The 26,873-nt window shown below is 41.3% G+C and overlaps 1 long non-coding RNA gene across 1 annotated transcript; it reads left to right on the forward strand.

The window, feature by feature from the left end:
* The first annotated feature begins 7,028 nt into the window (after nucleotides 1-7,028).
* On the forward strand, nucleotides 7,029-26,059 carry LOC147339806 (uncharacterized). Its single transcript, XR_015159457.1, has 2 exons — nucleotides 7,029-7,372; nucleotides 25,804-26,059. It is a non-coding gene; the product is annotated as an uncharacterized LOC147339806 (long non-coding RNA).
* Nucleotides 26,060-26,873: the final 814 nt, after the last annotated feature.

Genomic DNA, 26,873 nt, shown 5'->3' on the forward strand with positions numbered 1-26,873 from the left:
CTTTGTCATAGATTAATTGACCATATGTGCACATGTGTGCATGTTTAGTGTCCAACTCTTTGCAACCCCATTGATTGTAGTCTGCTAGGCTTCTCGGTCCATGGAATTCCCTAGGCATGAATACTGGAGTGACTTCCCATTTCCTACTCCTGGGGATCTTCCTGACCCAGGGATCAACCCACATCTCTTGCGCCTCTTGCATTGTATGTGTTTATTATGGGTTCTGTATCTTGGTTCGTAGATCTAAGTATCTGTTTTTGTGTGAGTGTCATAGTGCTTTGATTACTTTAGCTTTGTAGTATAGTTCCTTATGATTTTCTTAATAATTTTTTTCTTTAACTTACTTTACTGTAAGTGAATGCCAAAGAAAATTGTGCTCATTTCACATACTAGCAAGGTTACACTCAAAATCCTTCAAGCTAGGCTTCAGCAGTATATGAACCAAGAACTTCCAGACGTACAAGCTGGGTTTCAAAGAGGAAGAGGAACCAAAGATCAAATTGCCAACAATTGTTGGATCATGGAGAAAGCAAGGGAGTTCCAGAAAGACATCTATCTCTGCTTCATTGACTATGCTAAAGCCTTTGACTGTGTGGATCACAACAAACTGTGGAAAATTCTGAAAGAGATGGGAATACCAGACCACCTGACCTTCCTCCTGAGAAATCTGTAGGCAGGTCAAGAAGCAATAATTAGAACTGGACATGGAACAACAGACTGGTTCCAAATAGGGAAAGGAGTATATTCAGTCAAGGCTGTATGTTGTCACCCTGCTTATTTAACTTATATGCAGATTACATCATGCAAAATGCCAGGCTGGATGAAGCACAAGCTGGAGTCAAGATTGCCAGGAGAAATATCAAGAACCTCAGATATGCAGATGACACCACCCTTATGGCAGAAAGCGAAGAAGAACTAAAGAGCCTCTTGATGAAAGAGTTTTGTCAAAGGCTTTCTCTGCATCCATTGAGATAATCATATGGTTTTTATCTTTCAATTCATTAATGTGTGTATCACACTGATTGATTTGCAAATATTGAAGAATCCTTGCATCCCTGAGATAAAGCCCACTTGGTTACGATGTATGATCTTTTTAATATGTTGTTGGATTCTATTTGCTAGAATTTTGGTAAGGATTTTTGCATCTATGTTCAGCAGTGATATTGGCCTGTAGTTTTCTTTTTTTGTGGCATCTTTGTCTGGTTTTGGTATTAGGGTAATGGTGGCCTCATAGAATGAGTTTGGGAGTTTACCTTCCTCTGCAATTTTCTGGAAGAGTTTGAGTAGGATAGGTGTTAGCTCTTCTCTAAATTTTTGGTAGAATTCACCTGTGAAGCCATCTGGTCCTGGGCTTTTGGTTGTTGGAAGATTTTTGATTACAGTTTCGGTTTCCATGCTTGTGATGGGTCTGTTAATTTTTCTATTTCTTCCTGGTTCAGTTTTGGAAGGTTATACTTTTCTAAGAATTTGTCCATTTCTTCCAAGTTGTCCATTTTATTGGCATATAGTTGCTCATAGTAGTCTCCTAGGATTATCTCCATAGATGCAGAGAAAGCCTTTGACAAAATTCAACATCCATTTATGATAAAAATCCTCCAGAAAGTAAGCATAGAAGGAACATACCTAAACATAATAAAAGCCATATATAATAAACCCACAGCAAACATTATCCTCAGTGGTGAAAAAGTGAAAGCATTTCCCCTAAAGTCGGGAACAAGACAAGGGTGCCCACTCTCACCACTACTATTCAAGATAGTTTTGGAAGTTTTAGTCACAGCAATCAGAGAAGAAAAAGAAATAAAAGGAATCCAGATTGGAAAAGAAGAAGTAAAACTCTCCCTGTTTGCAGATGTCATGATCCTCTACATAGAAAACCCTAAAGACACCACCAGAAAATTACTAGAGCTAATCAATGAATATAGTAAAGTTGCAGAATATAAAATTAACACACAGAAATCCATTGCATTCTTATACACTAACAATAAGAAAACAGAGAAATTAAGGAAATGATTCTATTCACCATTGCAATAAAAAGAATAAAATACTTAGGAATAAATCTACCTAAAGAAACAAAAGACCTATATATAGAAAACTATAAAACACTGATGAAAGAAATCAAAGATGACACAAATAGATGGAGAAATATACCATGTCCATGGATCAGAAGAATTAATATAGTGAAAATGAGTATACTACCCAAAGCAATTTATAGATTCAATGCAATCCCTATCAAGCTACCAACTGTATTTTTCAGAAAACTAGAACAAATAATTTCACAATTTGTATGGAAATACAAAAACCTTGAGTAGCCAAAGCAATCTTGAGAAAGAAGAATGGAACTGGAGGGATCAACCTGCCTGACTTCAGACTATACTACAAAGCTGCAGTCAGCAAGACATTATGGTCCTGGCACAAAGAAGAAATATAGATCAATGGGACAAAATAGAAAGCCCAGAGATAAATCCACACACCTATGGACACCTTATTTTTGACAAAGGAGGCAAGAATATACAACGGAGAAAAGACAATCACTTTAACAAGTGGTGCTGGGAAAACTGGTCCCAGAAGAAGGAAACTAGAACACTTTTTGACACCATACACAAAAATAAACTCAGAATGGATTAAAGATCTAAACATAAGACCAGAAACTATAAAACTCCTAGAGGAAAACACAGGCAAAACACTCTCTGACATAAATCACAGCAGGATCCTCTATGACCCACCTCCTGGAGTAATGGAAATAAAAGCAAAAGTAAACAAATGGGACCTAATTAAAATTAAAAGCTTTTGCACAACGAAGGAAACTACAAGCATGGTGAAAAGACAACTTTCAGCATGGGAGAAAATAATAGCAAATGAAGCAATTGACAAAGAATTAATCTCAAAAATATAAAAACAGCTCATGGAACTCAATTCCAGAAAAATAAGTGACTCAATCAAAAAATGGGCCAAGGAACTAAACAGACGTTTCTCCAAAGAAGACATACAAATGGCTAACAAACATGTGAAAAGATGCTCAACATCACTCATTATCAGAGAAATGCAAATCAAAACCACAATGAGGCACCACGTCATGCCAGCCAGGATGGCTGCTATCCAAAAATCTACAAACAATAAATGCTGGAGAGGGTGCGGAGAAAGGGGAACCCTCTTATACTGTTGGTGGGAATGCGAACTAGTACAGCCATTATGGAGAACAGTGTGGAGATTTCTTAAAAAACTGGAAATAGAACTGCCATATGACCCAGCAATCCCACTGGGCATACACACTGAGGAAATCAGAATTGAAAGAGACACATGTCCCCCACTGTTCATTGCAGCACTGTTTATAATAGCCAGGACATGGAAGCAACCTAGATGTCCATCAGCAGACGAATGGATAAGAAAGCTGTGGTTCATATACACAATGGAATATTACTCAGCTATTAAAAAGAATGCATTTGAATCATTTCTAATGAGGTGGATGAAACTGGAGCCTATTATACAGAGTGAAGTAAGTCAGAAAGAAAAACACCAATACAGTATATTAACACATATATATGGAATTTAGAAAGATGGTAATGATGACCCTATATGCGAGACAGCAAAAGAGACACAGATGTAAAGAACAGACTCTTGGACTCTGTGGGAGAAGGTGAAGGTGGGATGATTTGAGAGAATAGCATTGAAACATGTGTATTACCATATGTGAAACAGATCACCAGTCCAGGTTTGATGTATGAGAGAGGGTGCTCACAGCCGGTGCACAGGGATGAACCTGAGGGATGGGATGGGGAGGGAGGTGGGAGGGGGGTTCAGGAGGGGAACACATGCACACCCATGGCTGATTCATGTCAATGTATGGCAAAAACCACTACAATATTGTAAAGTAATTAGCCTCCAATTAAAATAAATGAATTATTAAAAAAAAAAAAAGAAAGTGAAAAAGGAGGGTGAAAAAGCTGGCTTAAAACTCAGCATTCAGAAAACTAAAATCATGGCATCAGGTCCTATCACTTCATGGCAAATAGATGGGGAAACAATGGAAACAGTGACAAACTTTATTTTCTTGGGCTCCAAAATCACTGCAGATGGTGACTGCAGCCATGAAATTAAAAGATGCTTACTCCTTGGATGGAAAGCTATGACAAACCTAGACAGAGTATTGAAAAGCAGAGACATCACTTTGCTGACAAAGGTTTGTATAATTAAAGCTATGGTTTTTCCAGTAATCATGTATGGATGGGAGAGTTGGACCATAAAGAAGGTTGAGATGTGAACAATTGATGCTTTCTAATTGTAGTGCTGGAGAAGACTCTTGAGAGTTCCTTGGACCGCAAGGAGATCCAACCAGTCCATCCTAAAGGAAATCAGTCCTGAATATCCATTGGAAGGACTGATGCAGAAACTTCAATACTTTGGCCATCTGATGCAAAGAGCTGACTCATTGAAAAAGACTCTGATGCTGCAAAAGATTGAAGGCAAGAGGAGACATGGGCAGCAGAGAATGAGATGGTTTGATGGCATCACTGACTCAACAGATGTGAATCTGTGCAAAATCCAGGAGATAGTGAAGGTCAGGGGAGCCTGGCGAGCTGCAGCCCATGGGGTCGCAAAGAGTCGGACATGACTCAGTGACTGAACAACAACAAAGTGTAAGAATACAGTATCTAATACTTATAACATACAAAATATGTGTTAATTGGATGTTTATGTTATCAGTAGGGCTTCCAGTCCACAGTAGGCATTAATAGTTAGGTTTTGGGGAGGCAAAAGTCGTACAGAAATTTTTGACTACATGGGGGTGGGAGGTCAGTGCCCCTAATGACCCACGCAGTCAAAATTGTTCAGGGTTCAACTGAGTATGTTTACATACATAGGTCTGTAAATGTAAAGACAATAAATAGTCCAAGAGGACACATCAAAATTTTAAATGTAGTTACTTTCTTAGAAAGGGTAATGGATTTAAATAGGACTTTCATTTACTTTCTAATCCACATGCTTTTATACTGTTTAATTTTTTTTTTACAAAGGGAATGTATTTTTATCTATAATAAATAAATTTGAAATAAAATAGCTTATGTATAGTCTTTGTCACTTCTTTTAAAGAAACTATGTAATTTTGAATTACAAAACTCATGAAGAAGAACCGTAGAGGGTTTCCCTGATGGCTCAGTAGTAAAGAATCTGCTTTCCAATGCAGGAGACATGGGTTCGATCCCTGGTCCGGTAAGAACCCACATGCCGCGGAGCAACTAAGCCAGTGCACCTCAACTATTAAGCCTGTGCTCTAGAGCCCGGGAACTGCAACTACTGAGCCCGTGTGGCAACTACTGAAGCCTCTGGACCTAGAACCCGTGCTCTACAACAAGAAAAGCCACTGCAATGGGAAGCCTGTATGTTGCAACCAGAGAGCAGACCCTGCTTGCTGCAACTAAAGAAAAGCCCCCATAGCAACGAAGACCCAGAACGGCCAAAAATAAAATAAAAAAAACTTTAGAGAGTTCACGCATAGCTCAGAAAATTCCTAGATTGTGTGGAAGTAAGAATGACAGTGAAATTGAATGATTCCGAGAAGATCAAAGGAAATAAGAAAACAGACATTAGGTAAATGAAAGTTTCCCTATGTTGAGTGAAGACAATCAAAATGAAATGTGTTTTAAAGTGCAGGATTAAGAATTTCAATTAGACATAAGGAAGATCTTTTTCATCATCCTGCCTGTTAAAAATTCAACTGGGTTATAACGGGGGTGGGGTGTGGGGTGTGGAATCTCATTTCCAAGGAGCTGGTTTGAGGAAAGAAGGGATTTTATTGCTATATTTTGCAAGTTGGATAGAATTTCTCCTCTTTTCACTCTAGTGGGCATGGTTATTCTAGGTGAAACATACTTAAAGACTGTTTGTGTTTCCTATTTATCTTGTAGTTTTTGTCGTTGCTTACATCATTACTAGGAGAACTAGATGGCGTATGTTATAGGGAGAGTGAGAGAGGGCAGGTTGGCTGATTCTGGTACCCAGGTGGATATACGGGGCGGAGGCAGCACAAAGTTGTCATCTCATTGCTGCTGCTAAGTCACCTCAGTCGTGTCCGACTCTGTGCAACCCCATAGACGGCAGCCCACCAGGCTCCCGTCCCTGGGATTCTCCAGGCAAGAACACTGGAGTGGGTTGCCATTTCCTTCTCCAATGCATGAAAGTGAAAAGTGAAAGTGAAGTCACTCAGTCATGTCCGACCCTCAGCGACCCCACGGACTGCGGCCTTCCAGGCTCCTCCATCCATGGGATTTTCCAGGCAAGAGTACTGGAGTGGGGTGCCATTGCCTTCTCCTGTCATCTCATTAAGCAAGGTTAAAGTACAGATTTTCCCCACCGATTACACCTTGTTCTGCATTCTCTTGTGTTCACACTTTTTTTTCTTTTTTTGCTTACTTTCTTTTCAGCTTTCTTGGGAGAAATATTTTGTGTATTAAGGATGGTATGAATGAAGTTTAATCATCATCCCTTTATTATACTGCACATAAAGCTGGTATAGTACTTTCTAACTTGATAAGTGTGTTAGATTTACTTGTAAATTAAGGATATTTGTATTATAGATGGGTGTGTCACGAAAGGAATAACATCTATGCTTAATACCATACATAAAGTCTTACAGGATATTCACGGTGAACTTTGTTTTCATTTTTAACATGTTTTCAATTTCTAGATTTAGTGTTCACAATTTTATAGCATAAGAGGGCAAACAGAATAGAATAAATGAGCAAACTGGTATTAACTCATTTGCTAGCTCTTGCTCGATCTTTTTTCTTCCTTCAACATCCTGAGATGCCCTCGCTCACCATTATGGGGGAGAAGAATCAGGAATAAAATGAACTGAGGAGTAAGATGGCAACAGGAATTTCAGTTTCCTTAATAATACTCCAGTTCATGTAAGGAAACCTTCTATTTTGATAAAATTTAAGAGAAAAGTTTGGAATTCAATAATTTACATTTTCTAGGCTCTCCATTTTCGTTTTTCCCTCTGATCTGCTTAAGCAGTATACTCCTCCCACAATTTATTGCCTTTTAAGGCCATGAATTCAGAGGGCTGACAGTAAATCTGGACAAGCTCTAATATGCCTTGTGCCAACTGTAATTTAGCTGGTCCTTTGAGAGCTCAAGTTTTTTATTACCATAAATATTCTTCTGCTTCCAGGCGTCTCCCCGCTGACAACGTTGTCCAATTTTGAATCCCGACATCTTCATTTCAAAAGCCTGAAGATGAAACTGCAAAGGTCAGGTTTCATTGTAATTGCAGGCTCTGCTGAGAAAGACCGCATTCCTGAGGACGGAGCAGCCGCCCACCGCTTGGTTTGGCGAGCACAGGGCTTGGGCAAAATGTCACCGTGCAATTCAGGTGAGTGATTGCACCTGGCACTTGGATCATCAGGAAATATTTGGTCATTTTTCACAGTGTCTGACTTTGTCACCACACAAGGAGAGAAAGAGTTTAAAGAGGACTCTGATTTTGCATACATGAACATCGCATAATTCCTCCTTCTGGAATGTCCTTTTCTCCTTTGTATAACGGATGCTTCTAACCTTCAGATCTTATCTCAGGGCACACGACTTGATGTGGCTGATCTCTCAGTACCTTGTATTTACCCACAACACGGGGATAATGATGGCTTCTACTTCCAAGAGGCATTGGGAAGATTAAATGAGTCAGTGTACAGCACATACTTAAAAGGGTGCCTGGCACGAAGTCAATTCTCAACTGTGCTTAGCTATTATTATGACCTTTAGCACAATAATAGCTAAGGCTGTCTGAGCGAGGGACTTGTTTCACTTGCGTTTTCTTGTATCGTCCTCGCAGTAGCCCAATGAGGTTGGCACCACTGTCATCTGTACTCTACAGTGGAGGAGACCGAGGTTAGATTGGTATCTTGTTCAAGGTCACAGAGCAAGTCAATGTTGCACCCAGAATTTCCATCCAAGCCCCGAGACTCTAGAGCAAAGCCATGAGGACAAAGCTATGCAACACAAGCTGTCATTACCCTGCTCATAGCCCATCACTCTTACTACACCAGGGCACACTGGCCTGACTTCCAACTCCCAGCACCTGCATTTTGCTGCATTTCTCTTTGGCCTATGAATCCTCCTTCACCACTCATGTGGAAGACCAACAAAGACAGGCAGTCAACATCCTGGGAGCAGCCCTCGACTAAGGATTGCTGTGGGTTCACAGATAAATACCCCAGCTCGGTCCCGGAGTGGGGTACCTTTGAGAAAAGTTCAGCTCTGGCTCCTGGGTTTAGGTGCCCACTGTGGCAGCTGACTCTGCACCCTTTATTATCTGCCTTCTGCTCCCTGACTCACTTCTTCACTCTCCTAATGTTTCATTCACCTCCCAAATATCTTTCACTTGAACCTTGTCTCAGGGTGTGATTTTGAGGGAAACCAAAGTAAGATAGTCTCTTTCAATGCTGGGAGTCCTCAACTCTAAAGATGCTGGAGGTGGAGAAAAATAAGGGAACAGCTGGAGTCAGACAGAAGGAAGAAAGTATATCACCCAACTGTGTGTTCTGTGAGTACGTAGCAAGATTTCTTAATCTCGGCATAACTGACATTTGGGTCTCTGTTGGGGGGACTGCGCTGTGTATTGTAGGAAGTTGAACAATTATCACTAGACTCTACCCAATAGAAAGTGAAAGTGGTCACTCAGTTGTGTCTGATTCTTTGCGACCCCATAGACCCTGCCAGGCTGCTCTGTCCATGAGATTCTCCAGGCAAGAATACTGGAGTGGGTAGCCATTCCCTTCTCCAGGAGGTCTTCCCTCACCCAGGGATCAAATCCGGGTCTCCTGCACTGCAGGCAGACTCTTTACCATCTGAGCCACCAGGGAAGCCCCCTACCCAATAGAAGCCTGTAGCAATCCCTCCATCACCATTTATGATGACCCCAAATGTCTCCAGATACTGCCAAATGCAACCTTGGGGGAAGGGCAAAGTTACTCGCAGTTAGAGAGATGAGACTGTTCTCTTCTTGATTGACATATTGACTCGGCAGGTTATTAATTCATTCAAGAGGATTATAATGATATTAACATTATCAAATGCCCATGTTCAAGGCATTCTACCTGCTGCTCTACATACACATCTCATTTGGTCCTTACAGCATTTTATTATCTCCATATCACACATAAGGAAAACGAGGCTCATGAAGAGTAAGTGATTTCCCCAGTGTCATAAGACAAGTAAAAGATGGACCCAGCCCTATCAGACTGCAAGTCCGTGCCCTCCTCAACTAAGATTCATTTATTCATGCATTAATGCATTGGTGTATGCAATATTTATTGAGCATCTGTTGGGTGTCAGGGACGGGGCGTTAACAGTGGATGCTACAACTGCAACCCTGCTCGGTGCCAGCACAAAGTTGTCTCAGGATCTCTTGCACCAAACTAAACAAAATGAAACTACACTAAGTTTTGGGGGTTATCAGAAAACCTACTTTCCTGGACACCATTTTGTTAGCAAATATGTTCTAAATTTCAAAGACCTTATAAATAAACTCTTGGAACACAACCTATCCAAAATCTGGAAACTACCTGTACGTATTCTGGAAAATTCTTTTTTTCCCCCTAATCCCTTGGATTTTCCAAGAAAAAAAGGGGGGGGGGCATCATTCTGTAAACAGTACACAGTTACGATTTCAGTGGTTGTAATGATTTTTATGGGGACTCAAGGAAACACTAGTTCTGATGTTTTCAGAATGCCATTTCCTTTCTGTTTGACTTAGACAATTAGCAAGAGGACCTTACCTGCTTATCAGATAATAGTTTCACTTACGTTTCTCATGACTAGAAATAAGAGAAGTTTCCAAGGTAACGGGAGACTAAGCTGTTTTGCCCTCCAGTGTATCAGGAGTTTAAAATGGGATTCTACCAGTCTTAGTTTTTGCTAAGGTCTTAAAGGTTGTTAATAAAAAATAAAAAGTGTTAAATATTCTCACGTTCCAATGTTCCAACAAGACACACATGATGAACACACACAGAATTTTGGAATCTGAGCTCAACATCAAGTGAAGTACATAAGAAGATTGATGCTTGAGAGGCCAGGAAAGGGATGGGGAGGGTACTGGGATTTTGTAGTTGTGTGACATTTCCTCTTTCTTCATCCTGAGGTGGATGTGAAGGTCTTTGCATCACCCTCACCTCAAGTTACCGAGGGGGAGCTTCATGGGCACCTCTTAGAGAGAGCTAAGTGTCCTCTGGATTCAGTGAGCATGCAGAGATTGGTACAAGACTCATGATGAAAGAAGGAATTGGCAAGGGAAAGACTGAAGTAGCCACTATTAGTTTCCTAGGGCTGCTGTAACAAAGTACCCTGAACTGTGTGGTATAAAACACTAGAAATCTATTCTTTCACAGTTATGGAGGCTACAAGTCAGGAATCAAGATGTTTAGCAGCATCATTGCTTCTTCCAGTTTTTGGTGGCCCCAGGCATTCCATGGCTTGTGGCAGCTCATTCCCAATCTCTACTTCTGTCTTTTCCTTCCATGTCTCTGTCTTCACATTGTCTTATAGAGACACCAAACATATTGGATTAAGGACCCATCTCTTTCAGTATGACCTCCTCTTAACTAATAACATCTTTAATAACCCCATTTCCAAATTAGGTCACATTCTGAGGTATTGGGGGTTAAGACAGGACTTTGACTTTGTTTTTTTGGGGGAACACAATTTAACCTATAACATGGCTCTTGGAAGCAAAGGAACAGAGATACATTTAAACAAATTGTTATTTTCACCAAAGGGGAACAAATTAAATGAGTGTTTCCTGGGAACCAGATCTTGACCAGCCTGGAATGTTTTAAAAAGAACTCTGCTCAAATGTGGACTTCTGGAGCACAGGGGTTGAGGATCAGCACTGTAAGAACTGTTGAGGATCAACAATCAGTCAGAAGACACACATTGTCCAAGACAGGGGAAAGGTCATGTAGCTTCCCAGTGGGGAATTTCCAAGGTCTCTCTCAAAACACCTCATGAAAGAAAGAGTAAGTTCTTTCCTGCCTCTTAACTTCACTCTTCCCCCCTGCTCTCCCTTCTAGGATGATCAAAGTCCAAAATTAGTGAGATGAGTAGGGAACTGACAGAGAAAAGAGAGAAGCCAACCATACTTCTATATGCCACACCGGCAGCCATGTTGAGAGGGCGAGCAATAATGAAATGCTCTGGATTATGAGTGTGCAAAGAAACTCTTTGATTATTTTTTAATTTTTGATTCATATCAAGGTTTTTGATTCATATCAAGAAGATTAAATACAGGTGGCTCAAGATGCCCATAAGAGAAGGTGGGGAGCTATGCCATCCATGGGAGTAGAATGCAATTCCACCATATGGTATGGCCACAATGCTTGGCATTGTCAGAATTCACATGGAGAACAGGACAGGCATTTCCTATAAAGAATGGTCAACAGGGCATCTTCCCAGGGTTAAGGGTTTCTAGTAGTAAGAGGCAGAGAAGGCAATGACATCCCACTCCAGTACTCTTGCCTGGAAAATCCCATGGATGGAGGAGTCTGGTAGGCTGCAGTCCATGGGGTCGCTAAGAGTTGGACATGACTGAGCGACTTCATTTTCACTTTCATGCATTGGAGAAGGAAATGGCAACCCACTCCAGTGTTCTTGCCTGGAGAATCCCAGGGATGGAGGAGCCTGGTGAGCTGCCGTCTATGGGGCTGCACAGAGTCGGACATGACTGAAGTGACTTAGCAGTAGCAGCAGCAGTAGTAAGAGGTTATTGAATAGGAGCCGGGGTGACAAGAGTCAAAGGAGGCTTCCCAAGAGGTCATCTGGAGAAGACAGTCAGCCTCAGGGAAATAGAGGCCCAGAATTCCCAGGGGTGGGGGCAGATATTCACTCTGGAGTCCATAGGAATGGTACCTGGTGTGTTGCCTAACAAGTCTAAAGCCTTTCAATGTCTGGCAGTGACAGTATGGATTAAGTTAGACCCTTCCTGACCCTCATCTTTATCTATGCTTCTCCAGGGACTTCCCTGGGGGTCCAGTGGTTAAGACTCTATGCTTCCAATGCAGTGGCACAGGTTCGATCCCCGGTCAGGGAATTAAGATCCTGCATGCCCCTGGGTAGGGCCAAAAAATAAATAAATAAAAAAAATATCTACTTATACTTCTCCACGGAGAAGGCAATGGCACCCCACTCCAATACTCTTGCCTGGAAAATCCCATGGACGGAGGAGCCTGGTAGGCTGCAGACCATGGGGTCATGAAGAGTCGGACACGACTGAGTGACTTCCCTTTCACTTTTCCCTTTCGTGCATTGGAGAAGGACATGACAACCCACTCCAGTGTTCTTGCCTGGAGAATCCCAGGGACAGGGGAGCCTGGTGGGCCACCATCTATGGGGTCACACAGAGTCGGACACGACTGAAGCGACTTAGCAGCAGCAGCATACTTCTCCAAATCTGGAGGAGCCAGAAGGAAACCTAGCACTGAACTGGGGATGGGAAAGTGGGAAAGTAAGAGGGGCGAATTCAGCCTCTTCCCTGGAGGCAGGCTGGTAGTTGTGGGAGAGCAAAGCTGTAAATAGGAGTTCTGTTTCTTAAAGTAGGCTGGACATATGAATGATTGAACTCATACTGTTTGGAGAACTAAAGTTGCCAGAGGATTTTTTAGGCCTAAGAATGATAAGGACCTATGGGTTCTGTTCTAGATTTCACTCAAGGAGCTGGAAAGAACTGTCTTGAGATTGGAGAGTCACAGTGTTGGCTGGGAAGAGGGGAAGTAAAGTTTTCTGGTGCATTCCCAGCATCCTAATTGTTCAATATAAAATTATCCCAGCTTGTCTAATTTCTAGTCAAGTGTGCTTTACCCTTGGCCTCATCTTGTGGAAACAGATTGGTAGGGAGAGCTGGAATAGTGGTGAAGAATGATTCTTTTTACCCTCAGAATCAATTCTGCTTCTTCAACTTTTTTTTGAATTAGGAGTTTGGGCCATGGATGGTGGGGATAGAAAATGTCTCATGGTTTCATTCCCTATCAAAAGCAGCAGTATGATCTAGAAACTTTTTAGAAGTACAGAATCTCAGGCTCCACCCCAGGCATACTGAATCATTCTGGGAGTATGGCCCTGCAATTGGTGGTTTTTCAAGCTTGCTAAAGTTTGAGAAGCACTGGTTTAAAGCTATAGCTCTCCACACTGATTGTATGCTAGAATCACCTGGGGGACATTTTCAACAGTACATTTCCCCAAGTTGAGTACTGCATATGTAGCTGTATCTTAAGTACAGTTTTTCAAAATGTAATGAGCATACAGATTCCCTGGGACTTTTGTTAAAATTTAGATCATATCTTGGTAGTTCTTTTTTTTTTAAGCTAAACTTTATTATCATTAGGCCACATGGCACGTGGGATCTTAGATCTTAGTTTACCAACCATGGATTGAACCCATGACCCATGCAGTGTAAGTGTGAAATTGTAACCACTGCACTGCCAGGAAAGTCCTTATCTTGGTCATTCTGAGGTCAGGACCAAGCATCTACATTTACTTTTTTCCTCCAGCTTTACAGAGATATTACTGAAATATACGTAAGTTTAAAGTGTACAATGTGATGTTTGATACATGTATACATTATAAATGTATATTTAACTAATACACACCCACACACATATATTTAACTAACAACAAGTCTAGTGGGCTGCAGTCCATGGGGTCACAAAGAGTCAGACACGACTGAGCAACTAACACTTTCACTTCAGCAACAAGGTTAGTTGAAACCTTTATCCCCTACCATAATTACCTTTTCTGTGTGTGGTGGTAATATTTAAAATTTACTCTATTAATTTTCAAGTATGAATACATTACAGTCAATTATAGTTACCATACTGCTGTATACTAGAGCCCCAGATACATTAGCTCCTCATCTTGTAGTTGAAAGTTTGTGTTCTGTGATCAACATCTGCCTCTTCCCCCCACCCCCTAGGCCACAGTAGCCACCATCCTACTCTGTGTTTCTATAAGTTCAGCTGTTTTTATCTTCCACATATAAATGAAAAGATACAGTATAGGTCTTTCTCTACTTGACTTATTTCACTTAGCATAATGACCTCAAAGTCCATCAATGTAGCTGCAAAAGGCATGCTTTCCTTCTTGCTTTATGGATAAATGATATTACATTGTATACATTTTCTTTATCTATTCATCCACTGTTGGAAATGTAGATTATTTCCATGCTTTGGCTATTATAAAATAATCCTACAATGAACATGGAGGTGCAGATATTTCTCTGAGATTGTAATTTCATTTCCTTTGGATATATACCTAGAGGTGGGATTGCAGGATCATATGGTAGTGGTATTTAAACAATTTTGAGGAACCTCCATACTGTTTTCCATTCAATTGTGCACAAGAGTTCCCTTTTCTCCACAGCCTCGCATATACTTGCTGTCTCTTGTCTTTTTGATAATAGAGAGTTAAAAGGTGTGGCATTTGGCTCATTGTGGTTTTGACTTGCATTTCCCTGATGATTAGTGATGCTAAGTATTTTTCATGTACCTGTTGGCCATTTGTTGTCTTTAGAGAAATGTCTATTCAAGTCCTTTGCCTATTTTCTAGTTGGATGATTTGATTTTTGCTGTTGAGTTGTATGGGTTCCTTACATATTTTGGATATTAACTCTTTATCATATAGGTGGTTTACAAATATTTTTCCTATTCTCTAGGATGCCTTTCGGAGAAGGCAATGGCACCCCACTCCAGTACTCTTGCCTGGAAAATCCCATGGACAGAGGAGCCTGGTAGGCTGTAGTCCATGGGGTCGCTAAGAGTTGGACACGACTGAGCGACTTCCCTTTCACTTTTCCCTTTCATGCATTGGAGAAGGACGTGACAACCCACTCCAGTGTTCTTGCCTGGAGAATCCCAGGGACGGGGGAGCCTGGTGGGCTACCGTCTATGGGGTCGCACAGAGTCGGACACGACTGAAGCGACTTAGCAGCAGCAGCAGCAGCAGGATGCCTTTACATTTTGCTGATTCTTTTGCTGTGTGGAAGCTTTTTAGTTTGATATAGTCTCATTTGTTTATTTTAGCTTCTGTTGCCACATCCAAAAAATCTTTACTAAGACCAATGTCAAGGAGCTTCTTAAATCCTGGGTTTCCTTCTAGGAACTTTAAGGTTTCATTCTTATGTTTATTATGTCTTATCCATTTTGAGTTAGTGTTTTTGAGTGGTGTAAGATAGGGATCCAATTCCATTCCTTTGCATGTGAATATCCAATTTTCCCAACATCATTTATTGAAGAGACTATGTTTCCCCCACTGTGTATTCTTGGCTTCCTTGTCAAATATTAGTTTACCATATATGTGTGGGTTTCCTTCTCGGCTGTTGATTCTGTTCTATCAGTCTACATGCCAGTTTTTATGCCAATAATATAATGTGATTATCATAGCTTTGTAATATAGTTTGAAGTTATGGAGTGTGATGCATCCAGCTTTGTTCTTTTCTCAGGATTGCTTTGACTGTTTGGGGTCTTACATGATTCCATACAAAACTTAGGATCATTTTTCCTATTTTTGTGAAAAGTGCCATTGGAAATTTGATAGGGATTGCACTGAATTTATAGATGGCTTTGGGTAGTATGGACATTTTACTTATACTGATTCTTCTGATCTGTGAACATGAGACATCTTTTCATTTATTTGTGTCTTCTTCAATTTCTTTCATCAATGTTTTATAATTTTCAGTGCAGAGCTCTTTCCCATTTTGGGTAAACTTATTCCTAAGTTTTTTAATCTTTTTAATGCTATTCTAAATTGGATTGTTTTCTTTTTCAGATAGTTTGTTGCTAGTGTATAGATATGCAACTGATTCTTACAGGTTGATTTTGTATCCTGACTTTACTGAATTTGTTTGTTAGTTTTAACAGTTTTTTGGTGGAATCTTTAGGGAGATATACATATGCATGTATATATATATGTATGTGTGTGTATGTGTGTGTGTGTATAATATGTGTGTGTGTTATATACATGTATGTGATTATGAAATCTGCAGAGACAATCTTCTTCCTTTCTTATTTGGACATCTTTTTTTTTCTTTGCCTTGCCTAGTTGCTCTGGCTAGGACTTTAAAACACTGTGTTGAATTGTGTTGAATAGGAATTGTAAGAGTGGGCACGTCTTGTTCTTGATCTTAGTGGAAAGCTTTCAACCTTTCCCCCTTGAGTATGATGTTAGATATGGGTTTGTCATATATGGCCTTTATTACATTGAGGTACATTCCTTCTATATTCAATTTGTTGTAAGTTTTTAACCAGTGAAAGGATGTTGAATTTTGTCAAGTATCTATATTCCTTTTCCCCCTGGCTTTATTGAGATATAATTGGCATGTAACATTTGTAGGTTTAAGATGTGCAAATGGTCATGGTAATTTAGTCGCTAAGTTGTATCTGACTCTTGTGTCCTTATGGATTGTAGCCTGCCAGGCTCCTCTGCCAATGGGATTTCCCAGGCAAGAAAGTGGAGTGGGTTGCTATTTCCTTCTCCAGGGGATCTTCCCAACACAGGGACTGAACCTGGGTCTCCTGCATTGCAGATGGATTCTTTATCGACCGAGCTACCAGGGAAGCCCAAGATGTGCAAGTAGTGATTTTATATTTGTATACATTGCAACATGGTTACCACGATAAGATTAGTTAACACATCCATCACCTCATAGTTACAAATTTGTGTGGGTGTGGTGAAAACTTTTAAAATCTACTCTCTTAGCAACTTTCAAATATAAAACACAGCTTTATTAACTATAGTCACCAGGCTTTGAAGGCAGGAGAAGGGGGCGACAGAGGATGAAATCGTTGGATGGCATCACCAACTCAATGGACATGAGTTTGAGCAAACTCTGGGAGATGGTGAAGGACAGGCAGGCCTGGCGTTCTACAGTTCATGGGGTTGCAAACAGTCGGACATGACTGAGAGACTGAACAATAAAATCATGTTTTGCTTATTACAGAACTTATTCATCTTATAACTGGAAGTTTGTACCCTTTGACTACCTTTACCCATTACCTTACCCCTACCTCCCTTTGTTTTGTTTTGTTTTAGATTCCCCATATAAGTGAGATCATGGAGTATTTGTCTTTTTCTGTCTGCCTTATTTCATTTAGCATAATACCCTCAAGATTCATCCATTTTGTCACACACGGCATCTACATTCCTAGCAAGCTCCTAGGTGAGGTTGATACTACTGGTGTGGGGACCACACTTAAAGTCCTAGGACTTGGAGCTATCTCCTGAATATTGTGTATGCATTACTTTGCCAACAAAGGTCCGTCTAGTCAAGGCTATGGTTTTTCCTGTGGTCACGTATGGATGTGAGAGTTGGACTGTGAAGAAGGCTGAGCGCCAAAGAATTGATGCTTTTGAACTGTGGTGTTGGAGAAGACTCTTGAGAGTCCCTTGGACTGCATGGAGATCCAGCCAGTCCATTCTGAAGGAGATCAGCCCTGAGATTTCTTTGGAAGGAATGATGCTAAAGCTGAAACTCCAATACTTTGGCCACCTCATGCGAATAGTTGACTCATTGGAAAAGACTCTGATGCTGGGAGGGCTTGGGGGCAGGAAGAGAAGGGGACAACAGGGGCTGAGATGGCTGGATGGCATCACTGACTCGATGGACGTGAGTCTGAGTGAACTCTGGGAGTTGGTGATAGACAGGGAGGCCTGGTGTGCTATGATTCATGGGGTCGCAAAGAGTCGGACAAGGCTGAGTGACTGAACTGAAATGAACTGAACTGAACTGATAAATATTTTGTGAGGAGAGGATTCATAGTTCCCACGAGTCTCAAGCAGTCTTGGACTTAAAAAATATCAAGAACCATTGTCTTAAAGGAAATTATGTTATAATCAGCTGAGTTAAGAAGTTTTTATAAAGGAAGGGATAAATCAGGAGTTTGGCATTAATATATACATACTACTATATATAAAATAGATAAACAACAAGGACCTACTTATAGCACAGGGAACTATACTCAAAATCTTGTAATAATCTATGATGGAAAAGAATCTGGACAAGAATATATGTGTGTGTGTGTGTGTACACATATACATATATTTAGAACTGAATCACTTGAAACCAACACAATATTGTAAATCTAAGATATTTCAGTAAAAAAATAAGTGTTTATGAGACTTAAAAATACAGATTTGGAGAGGGACCAACAGAGATACCTATGGTAGGAGCTCATGGGAGTCTTTTGCTTGTAAAAGGCATAAGGCTGTACTTTTAAATATTCGCTTTCTCTTGAGGATGGAGGGTGGGCAGGGAGAGGTTTTCTTTATCTTCATGCCCACAGGAAGCTGAGTGCCTTAGCATTGGTACTTGGTCCCTCTGGGATTTTCTTGTTCTTCTGTTGCTTCTCCACCATTTCCCAGAGAGCAGTATAAGGAGATGGAAATGAAACAAAAGACAAACCTCCTGGAAAAATGACCACTGGAGGTTGCTTTTATTTATTTATTTATTTTTGGAGGTTGCTTTTAAAATACAGACTCCCAGGCCTCAGTCTAGATCCCCTGGATCAGCCAGAGAGGCGGGGTGAGCCCACGAACCTGCATATTTAAACACACTTCAAATGATTCCAGTGTGGTCCTCTCGAGCCACGCTGTGAGAAGCCTGGATCTATTATTTTCTGAGCATTATGCTGGCTTTAATAAAACAAATTAAATCTCTAGATGCATCACAAATCCAATTTCTTGGCTACCCATGGTTATGAAAGCCAGGTATCTCTCTTTTCTTATTACACTTCCAGCTTGGGTCATTTCCTCTTAAGAGTCCAACTCCCCTGTGCCCTCAGGTGAAGTCAGAGCATTACTCCTTACTTGCCTTCCTAATTGCTGGGAAGAGCTACTGTGCCAGGTTTTGCAACATCTTCACCGTACCCTGGAGGGGAACCATCCCAGTGGTGGGCCTAGTACTTTTCTCTTTGTAACATGCTTTGTCGAGTCAGTGAAGTTTATAAAGTGCTTCATGAGCTATTTGGACTCGAGGCATTGCATAAAGAGATTATGCAAACAGAATGGCATCCACACTGCAGGCAGGTGGTGAGAATTCGCCTTTCCTCCCCTCCTACCTGTCCCAGCCTTGGGGAGAATTGGAGTGCAGATCTGCTGGGAAATCTTTGCAGAGAGAAAGGCTGAGCTATTAAAAGTGTGCAGTTGATAACACAAGCTGGTAACACCTGCAGGCTAGAGGGTGCATCATGGGATGAGATGGATTGGGATATTGGATGTTAATGCTTTGAGTAGAAAAATCTATTAACTGAGGGTATGATAATATTATCATTTACCAAGCATCCACTATAGGTCAGGTACTGAACTGGGTGTCTGCTTATATATCTTATTTGATTCTCATCACAATGCTGTGAGGAAAGGCATTTTTATCCCAATATCACAAAAAGGGAAGCTGAGGTTCAAGGGCCTCTTGATGAAAGTCAAAGAGGAGAGTGAAAAAGTTGGCTTAAAACTCAACATGCAGAAAACTAAGATCATGGCATCTGGTCCCATAACTTCATGGCAAATAGATGAGGAAACAGTGGAAACAGTGACAGATTTTATTTTTTTGGGCTCCAAAATCACTGCAAATGGTGGCTGAAGCCATGAAATTAAAAGACAGTTGCTCCTTGGAAGAAAAGCTATGCCCAAGCTAGACAGCATATTAAAAAGCAGACACATTACTTTGCCAACAAAGGTCTGTCTAGTCAAAGTTATGGTTTTTCCAGTCGTCATGTGTGGATGTGAGAGTTGGACTATAAAGAAAGCTGAGCGCCGAAGAATTGATGCTTTTGAACTGTGGTGTTGGAGAAGACTCTTGAGAGTCCCTTGGACAGCGAGGAGATCCAACCAGTCCATCCTAAGGGAGATCAGTCTTGAATATTCATTGGAAGGACTGATGCTGAAGCTGAAACTCCAATACTTTGGCTATCTGAAGTGAAGAACTGACTCATTGGAAAAGTCCCTGATGCTGAGAAAGATTGAAGGCGGGAGGAGAAGGGGACGACAGAGGATGAGATAGCTGGATGGCATCACCGACTCAATGGACACAAGTTTGAGTACACTCTGGGAGTTCGTGATGGACAGGGAGGCCTGGCGTGCTGCAGTCCATGGGGTTGCAGAATCAGACATGACTGAGCAACTGAACTGAACTGAACTGAGGCTCAAGGGAAATGTGGTGAATTTGGTCCAGATCATACAATTACCAAGTAGAAGAACTAAGATTCTAAACCATGTTTCTTAACCACAACCATCTTCTTGCCACTATTCAGCTCTGCATCCCCTAATATCTGGGAGGTTAACAGACAAAAAGGAAAGAGAACAAGAGAAATGTAAGACTGCTATTGTAACAAACACAAACCCCTTTCTGGCTTATCTTTATGCCAAGGTTTGGGATATTCTTGCTATTACACAGACACTATTTATTTTATGTTGTACTTGGACAATGTTTCCACTTCTGCTGCAACAAAAATACAATTTTGAAAACAATTAGATGGCAATGGTATTTTGAAAATAATAACTCAATATGTTTTTTAATTTCCTTTTAGGTGTTACTCCCTTTCCACTATCTTGTGAGTCATAAGGTTTATGACTAGGAAGTGAATGGGAGAAATCAAAGATCATACACAAGGAAGGAGGAAGTGAAGAAGAGATGCTTCTATTCCACTGGGAAAGGAAGTTCTTATGGTTCTGGGAGAAAGAGCCAAGGAAAGAGAAAGAGGTTTAAGAGATCAAACATTAGTGTCCTTTCTTCATCCCCTGCTGATGGCTGAAATCTCAAGAGGTGAAGATGCATTAGGAAAATAGTTCCACATAGTTTGATGGGTGATGCCAAAAAGAGTGGGCTCATATCTTACTTCCTATTTAGGACTCTGGGGGAACTAGCTCACCAGGCACCCCTACAGGCACACAATACCCATAGAATATTCCAGAATGTTTCAGAAGATAACCTAGGTTTAATTGAGTTTGTCTTTTTGAAATCTGCCCTAGAGTTCTGACCTAACCACTTTAGACAGTTTTTAATTTAGTTTTGTTATTATGAGGAGTTCTTTTCGCCAGTTGTATTTGGAAACACATTTTCTCACTCTTTTTGTTCTAGTAGCATAACAGAGAAAGTCAAATTACGTGCAAGGCCAGAAAAATCTGACATCTGCTGTGGATGTTGAAACTTGTGATTCCTTATATGTCAAGGGGGAGAATTGGCTTCTCATTGCCTGCTCCCATTCCTGACAATACAGCATGGATATGAGCCACGACGTTAACACTTTGTGTTCACAGTGATGACACCCAAATACAGAGAAGAGAGTTGTGGCAGTGCCTCCCATGGATTAAGGGCCTTTTTGTTTGAATTCATTTCACACATGTAGGTTGACCTTACTTTAAGAAAATGGTATAGAATATTGCAGTTATTGGATATACTGAAAATAGACAATGACTTAATAACATCTGAAGCTGCCTGGGTTTAATGGTGGTTCCTTGATGTCCTCACTATGTCCTGGCTATCCACTTCAGATGCTTGGTGAATTGCTTGCAAGGATGGTTCAATTTGTTCATGGCTTCCAATATCCACATCCTTTAGTAGTTCCCTCCTACACTGACTCTGGGCTTAGCCTTGTGACTTGCTTTGGCCAATGGGACCAGAGCATATGTAACATGAGCAGAAACCTGAAAAGTGCCTGCACACTGGGGCTTGTCCTTTTGGTGTGCTTGAAATCTTGCCATCAAGCCTAGGAAAGCCTACTGGAGGATTAGACACCATGTGGAGGAGAACGGGCAGTCAGCCAGCCTCCAGTCAGGCTGGCAGCTGACTATAGCTATGTGTGTGAGTCCCAACCAAGGTCAACCAGGGGAGCTCAAATCAGCAGAACCAGCCAGTTTAGCCCAGTCTAAACTGATGACCTACAGAATCGCGAGCTCAATAAATAGTTGTGCCTAAAGCCACTATGTATTTGGGTGGTTTGTTTTGCAACCAAATCTATATAGGTCTCAAGAATGTGGTTTAGTCAGTCTACTCAGAATTAGTTGGTTGGGTGGCGCATGACCTCATGGGAGACTTGGGTTCGACCTCTGGGTCAGAAAGATTCCCTGGAGAAGGGAATGGCTCCACACTCCAGTATTCTTGCCTGGAGAATTCCATGGACAGAGGAGCCTGGCGGGCTCCAGTCCATGAGGTCACAAAGAGTCAGACACGACTGAGTGACTAATACTTTCACGTAAAAGACAGATGAATAAAACAATGCAAATTTATTAACATGCTAAGAAGCAAGACTGATAGGTAGACAAGATGCTTATCAGTGCATTTTCTTCTTTAGGAGAATTTTCATGGGAACTTAAATTATACTCAGAAGGCAAACTTGATAGTAAAAAGTCAGCCTGAGGGAGGCAAGTGCTTGATCTCAAAGATAGACTGCTGCATGTATGTCCACTCTCATAGCATAAGAGATTTAGAAAGGAGGTGAGGTGGATGGAAAGGGGGAGGAGGGAAAGGAAGACCGAAATTCTTCCATTTTGATCTTCCTTTCCCTAGAATCCATGAGAACCACATCAAATATGCCTCTCTGAGGTCACACCCAGGTGGCTTTGCTTACCTGTGGAAATTATTACATCTTACAGATGAGCTTTTGTCATAGGTTGTCTCTGTGGCATTTTATGGTTGAGTTTTACATGTATTTTAATGTTATGTGAGGAATGGATTGAGTTGAGATGGATGGTTGATGGACACCAATCAAGAGGCTACTGCAGTGGTACAGGCAAGGGAAATGATGATTAAAATTAAGCTGTTGGTTGTGCAGAGAGGGAAAAGTAGATGGAATCGACCGCAAGCAGGGCAGTCAGGACTGGATGAAGGCAGGGAAAAAGGAGGGATCGAGGATGACGTCTGGGGTTTAGGATGGAGCAGTTTGGTGGTGCTATTTGCTGGATGAATTAAGTATATTTACCTTTGTTTTTTTCCTATAGAAAAAAAGAACAGGGACTCAGAGGTGTTATTTAATTAGGATGACTTGGGCACAGTTATGGCGCCACTAAGCCCTTAGTAAATGTCACATTTTATTTTCACTGCCTAGTCACACAGCTAGTCTGACTCCAAAGTCTATACTCTAAGCCAGTGCTTCTCAAACTTTAATGGGCTTATAAATCACCTGGATATCTTGTTAAAATGCAGATTCTTATTTAGCGCATCTAGGGTGAGGCTTTAGATTATTTCTCACAAGGTTCCAGGTGATGCTAACATTGCTGGTACACACTGTGTTCTGAGCAACAGGGAACTGGAACATTTACATGATCATCATCATAACACTTAATAATGTAATGATGTCACTTTTTGGCAGCAGTAACAGCTGAACGGTATGTCTCACGCTTACAATGTGTGGGTAAAGTATACATATGGGCTTCCCAGATGGTGCTAGTGGTAAAGAACCTGTCTGCCAATGCAGGAGACAAGAGACGCGGGTTCAATCCCTGGGTTGGGACGATCCCCTGGAGGAGGGCATGGCAACTCACTCCAGTATTCTTCCCTGGAGAATCCCATGGACAGAGGAGCCAGGTGGGCTACAGTCCATAGGGTCGCAAACAGTCGGACATGACTGAAGCAACTTAGCACACATGCATGCAAAGTATACATACCTACAAAGTATACATATACATAAAGAGTATTACCAGTAGCTATCTGTGTTTGGGCCTCCATTCTAAACTGGTAATGGAAACAGTTGGGATGGTTCTTGGAATGGAAGAGGTAGGCTATGAAGCTCTGAAATGGTAAGAGAATCAGTTCAGTTCAGTTGAGTTGCTCAGTTGTGTCCGACTCTTTGCGACCCCATGGACTGCAGCCTGCCAGGCTTCCCTGTCCATCACCAACTCCCGGAGTTTACTCAAACTCATGTCCATTGAGTCAGTGATGCCTTCCAACCATCTCATCCTCTGTTGTCCCCTTCTCCTCCCGCCTTCAATCTTTGCCAGCATCGGGGCCTTTTCCAATGAGTCAATTCTTCACATCACGTGGCCAAAGTATTGGAGTTTATTTCCTTTAGGATGGAGTGGTTGGATTTCCTTGCTGTCCAAGGGACTCTCAAGAGTCTTCTCCAACACCACAGTTAAGAAGCATCAATTCTTCAGCACTCAGCTTTCTTTATAGTTCAACTCTCACATCCATACATGACTACTGGAAAAACCATAACTTTGACTAGATGGACCTTTGTTGGCAAAGTAATGTTTCTGCTTTTTAATATGCTGTCTAGGTTGGTCATAGCTTTTCTTCCAAGAAGCAAGCATCTTTTAATTTCATGGCTGCAGTCACCATCTGCAGTGATTTTGGAGCCCCCCCAAAAAGTCTTTCACTGTTTCCATTGTTTCCCCATCTATTTGCCATGAAGTGATGGGACCAAATGCCATGATCAGTTTTCTGAATGTTAAGTTTTAAGCCAACTTTGTCACTCTCCTCTTTCACTTTCATCAAGAGGCTCTTTAGTTCTTCTTCGCTTTCTACCGTAAGGGTGGTGTCATCTGCATATCTGAGGTTATTGATATTTCTCCTGGCAATCTTGATTCCAAGCTTGTGCTTCATCCAGCCCGGCATTTTGCATGATGTAATCTGCATACAAGTTAAATAAGCAGGGTGACAATGTACAGCCTTGACATACTCCTTTCCTTATTTGGAACCAGTCTGTTGTTCCATGGCTGGTTCTAACTGTTGCTTCTTGACCTGCATACAGATTTCTCAGGAGGCAGGTCAGGTGGTCTGGTATTCCCATCTCTTTGGGAATTTTCCACAGTTTGTTTGGTAAGAGACTAGGACATCTCAAAAAAGTACAGAATAATTTGATTTAATTTTGTGTATCCAAAGCAAGGACTTTGCACCTTCTTGATGAAATTCAAATACTCAGACAAGAATGAACCTTCATCTTCTAAGAAGAAACAAAATAGTTTTCTTTGGAGCAGAGGCTAGCAGAACTTTTCTGGGCATTACAACAGAGACCTAGGGCAGCCTTGCATAGAATGCCCTTGAAATGTAAGTGACAGAACTACATTTGACATTCTTTAATGCATAAAGACTCACCCCTCTTTAAGAAGCTATCTCCACTAGTTGACAGAACATAAAGAGCTAAAGAAGCTATCGCAGGCTGTCAGAAAATATTCAACTACATTAGTACAGGATCGGTTTGCTTGCTCAACAATTTAACCCAGGATGCTGTTGACAGATTTCTTAAGCAGCTCCCTCAAACTGCATGCAACCTGACAGCATTTTAAAGAACTAAGCCCACATTTTTGTCAAAGAAAAACATTTTAAGCTGATTTCTCTGGGGAGGGGGGCGCCAAGGTGTAAAATAGTTTTCATGGGCTGTCAGAGGAATCATAGTGAGTTAGCATGAGAAGTGATTTTGATCACCACGCTTAAGGCTGGAAAAAGTGTAGAATCCACAGAAGTCACAGAATCTCAGAGTTGGTAAGAACTAAGCATAACCTCTCAAGATGCAACTGAGAAACGCGAGGCTCAGAGAGGTGAGATGGCTTGCAGTAAGTCATACAACCAGTGAATGGCCATCCTTACTATAGCTTATTGCCACTACTGCTGGCACAAAATAATACACTGTTAAAATCTAAGAATTACAATTTTGCAGGGCCCACATTTCCATGAAGAGATTTATTAAAGCGCTTGGGGTACAGGGAAGAATGGGAGTCCCATGTCCAGATGGAAAGCTTTGGCTGTCTTCTGTCCTTGATAAATATGAGTTTTAGGCACATTCCATATTTTCCATATAGAAGCCTCTGACATTATCTCCTCCTTCACAGGAGAATTTAAAGCAGATGAAGAAATTTCTTTTTGCTTCTGGAAGTAGCAAGAACTCAGAGACACTCATGGGAAAGAAGGGAAGATGATCGTTGTTTGATAAGGGTTTCTACTTGAGCATTCTTTACAGACAACAAAGGTGCGTTCCATATGTTAATTATTGCAAAATTTATTTAGTCTTTCTGCTTTTGATTTTCTCTGGTTTTACTTCTGTTTTTTTCCTCCCTAAATTTTTATAATAAAATTCCTATAGAAAAATATTGAGTCCTCTTTCACATGACCTGAGGGAAGTAGAGTATCGGTTCATACTTGGGTTACAACAGCCAGGAACCTCACTTGCAGGATTAAAGTGCAGCACCCAGCAGGGCACCCAAGGCCATTAATGATTAGGCTTCTACCCCATTGACACCCACCTACTGTTTAGCCAGGGGGAACCCTATTTCTTTTCAAAATGCATCTTCCTTTTCTATAACTCTGTCTTTATGCCTGCTCTTCAATCTGCCTGGAATATCCAGGCCCCACTCCCTTCTACCTTGTGAGCATTTTCTCATCCAATTAGACCAGGTCAGCGTCTCCTCCTCTGTAAAGTCCTCGGCAGGGTCTCTGGTCAGAAGCAGTGGCTCTGTCTTCATGCTATTTATAACACTCTGCTCTTATCTTAACCACAGGGCCTTCTAATTACTCATTTACATGTGTGTCTCTCTGCAGGGACAGGCAAGCTTGGGCTGCTTATTTGGTCACCTGGTGAGCTCCAGAAAAACTACCACTGTCCTGGCCTCACCCCCAGAGATTTTGATTCAAAAAGTCTAGGGTGGGGCAAGGGCACTGATATTTATGCTGAAACTCCCCCGAGTGATTCGCATGTGCAACCAGTGCTGACAAAATACTGTGATGAGAAGGTTGGCTCTTTGCAGACCAGTATGCTTAATTGTCCCTTTAAGGATCCTTCTTCATTAAGTGCCCAGCACAGGGCCTGGCAACTAGAGTTGTGTAAACCCAGAAAGAGAAGCCAGTCCAAGTAGGCTCCTTTCAATATACAATTGCCGACTTTGTTGAATAGATCCACATTCTT

The sequence above is a fragment of the Bos grunniens genome, chromosome X (assembly GCF_055505025.1).
Source record: "Bos grunniens cultivar Pamir isolate PY7600 chromosome X, Bosgru_T2T1.0, whole genome shotgun sequence".
Taxonomy (NCBI): Eukaryota; Metazoa; Chordata; class Mammalia; order Artiodactyla; family Bovidae; genus Bos; species Bos grunniens.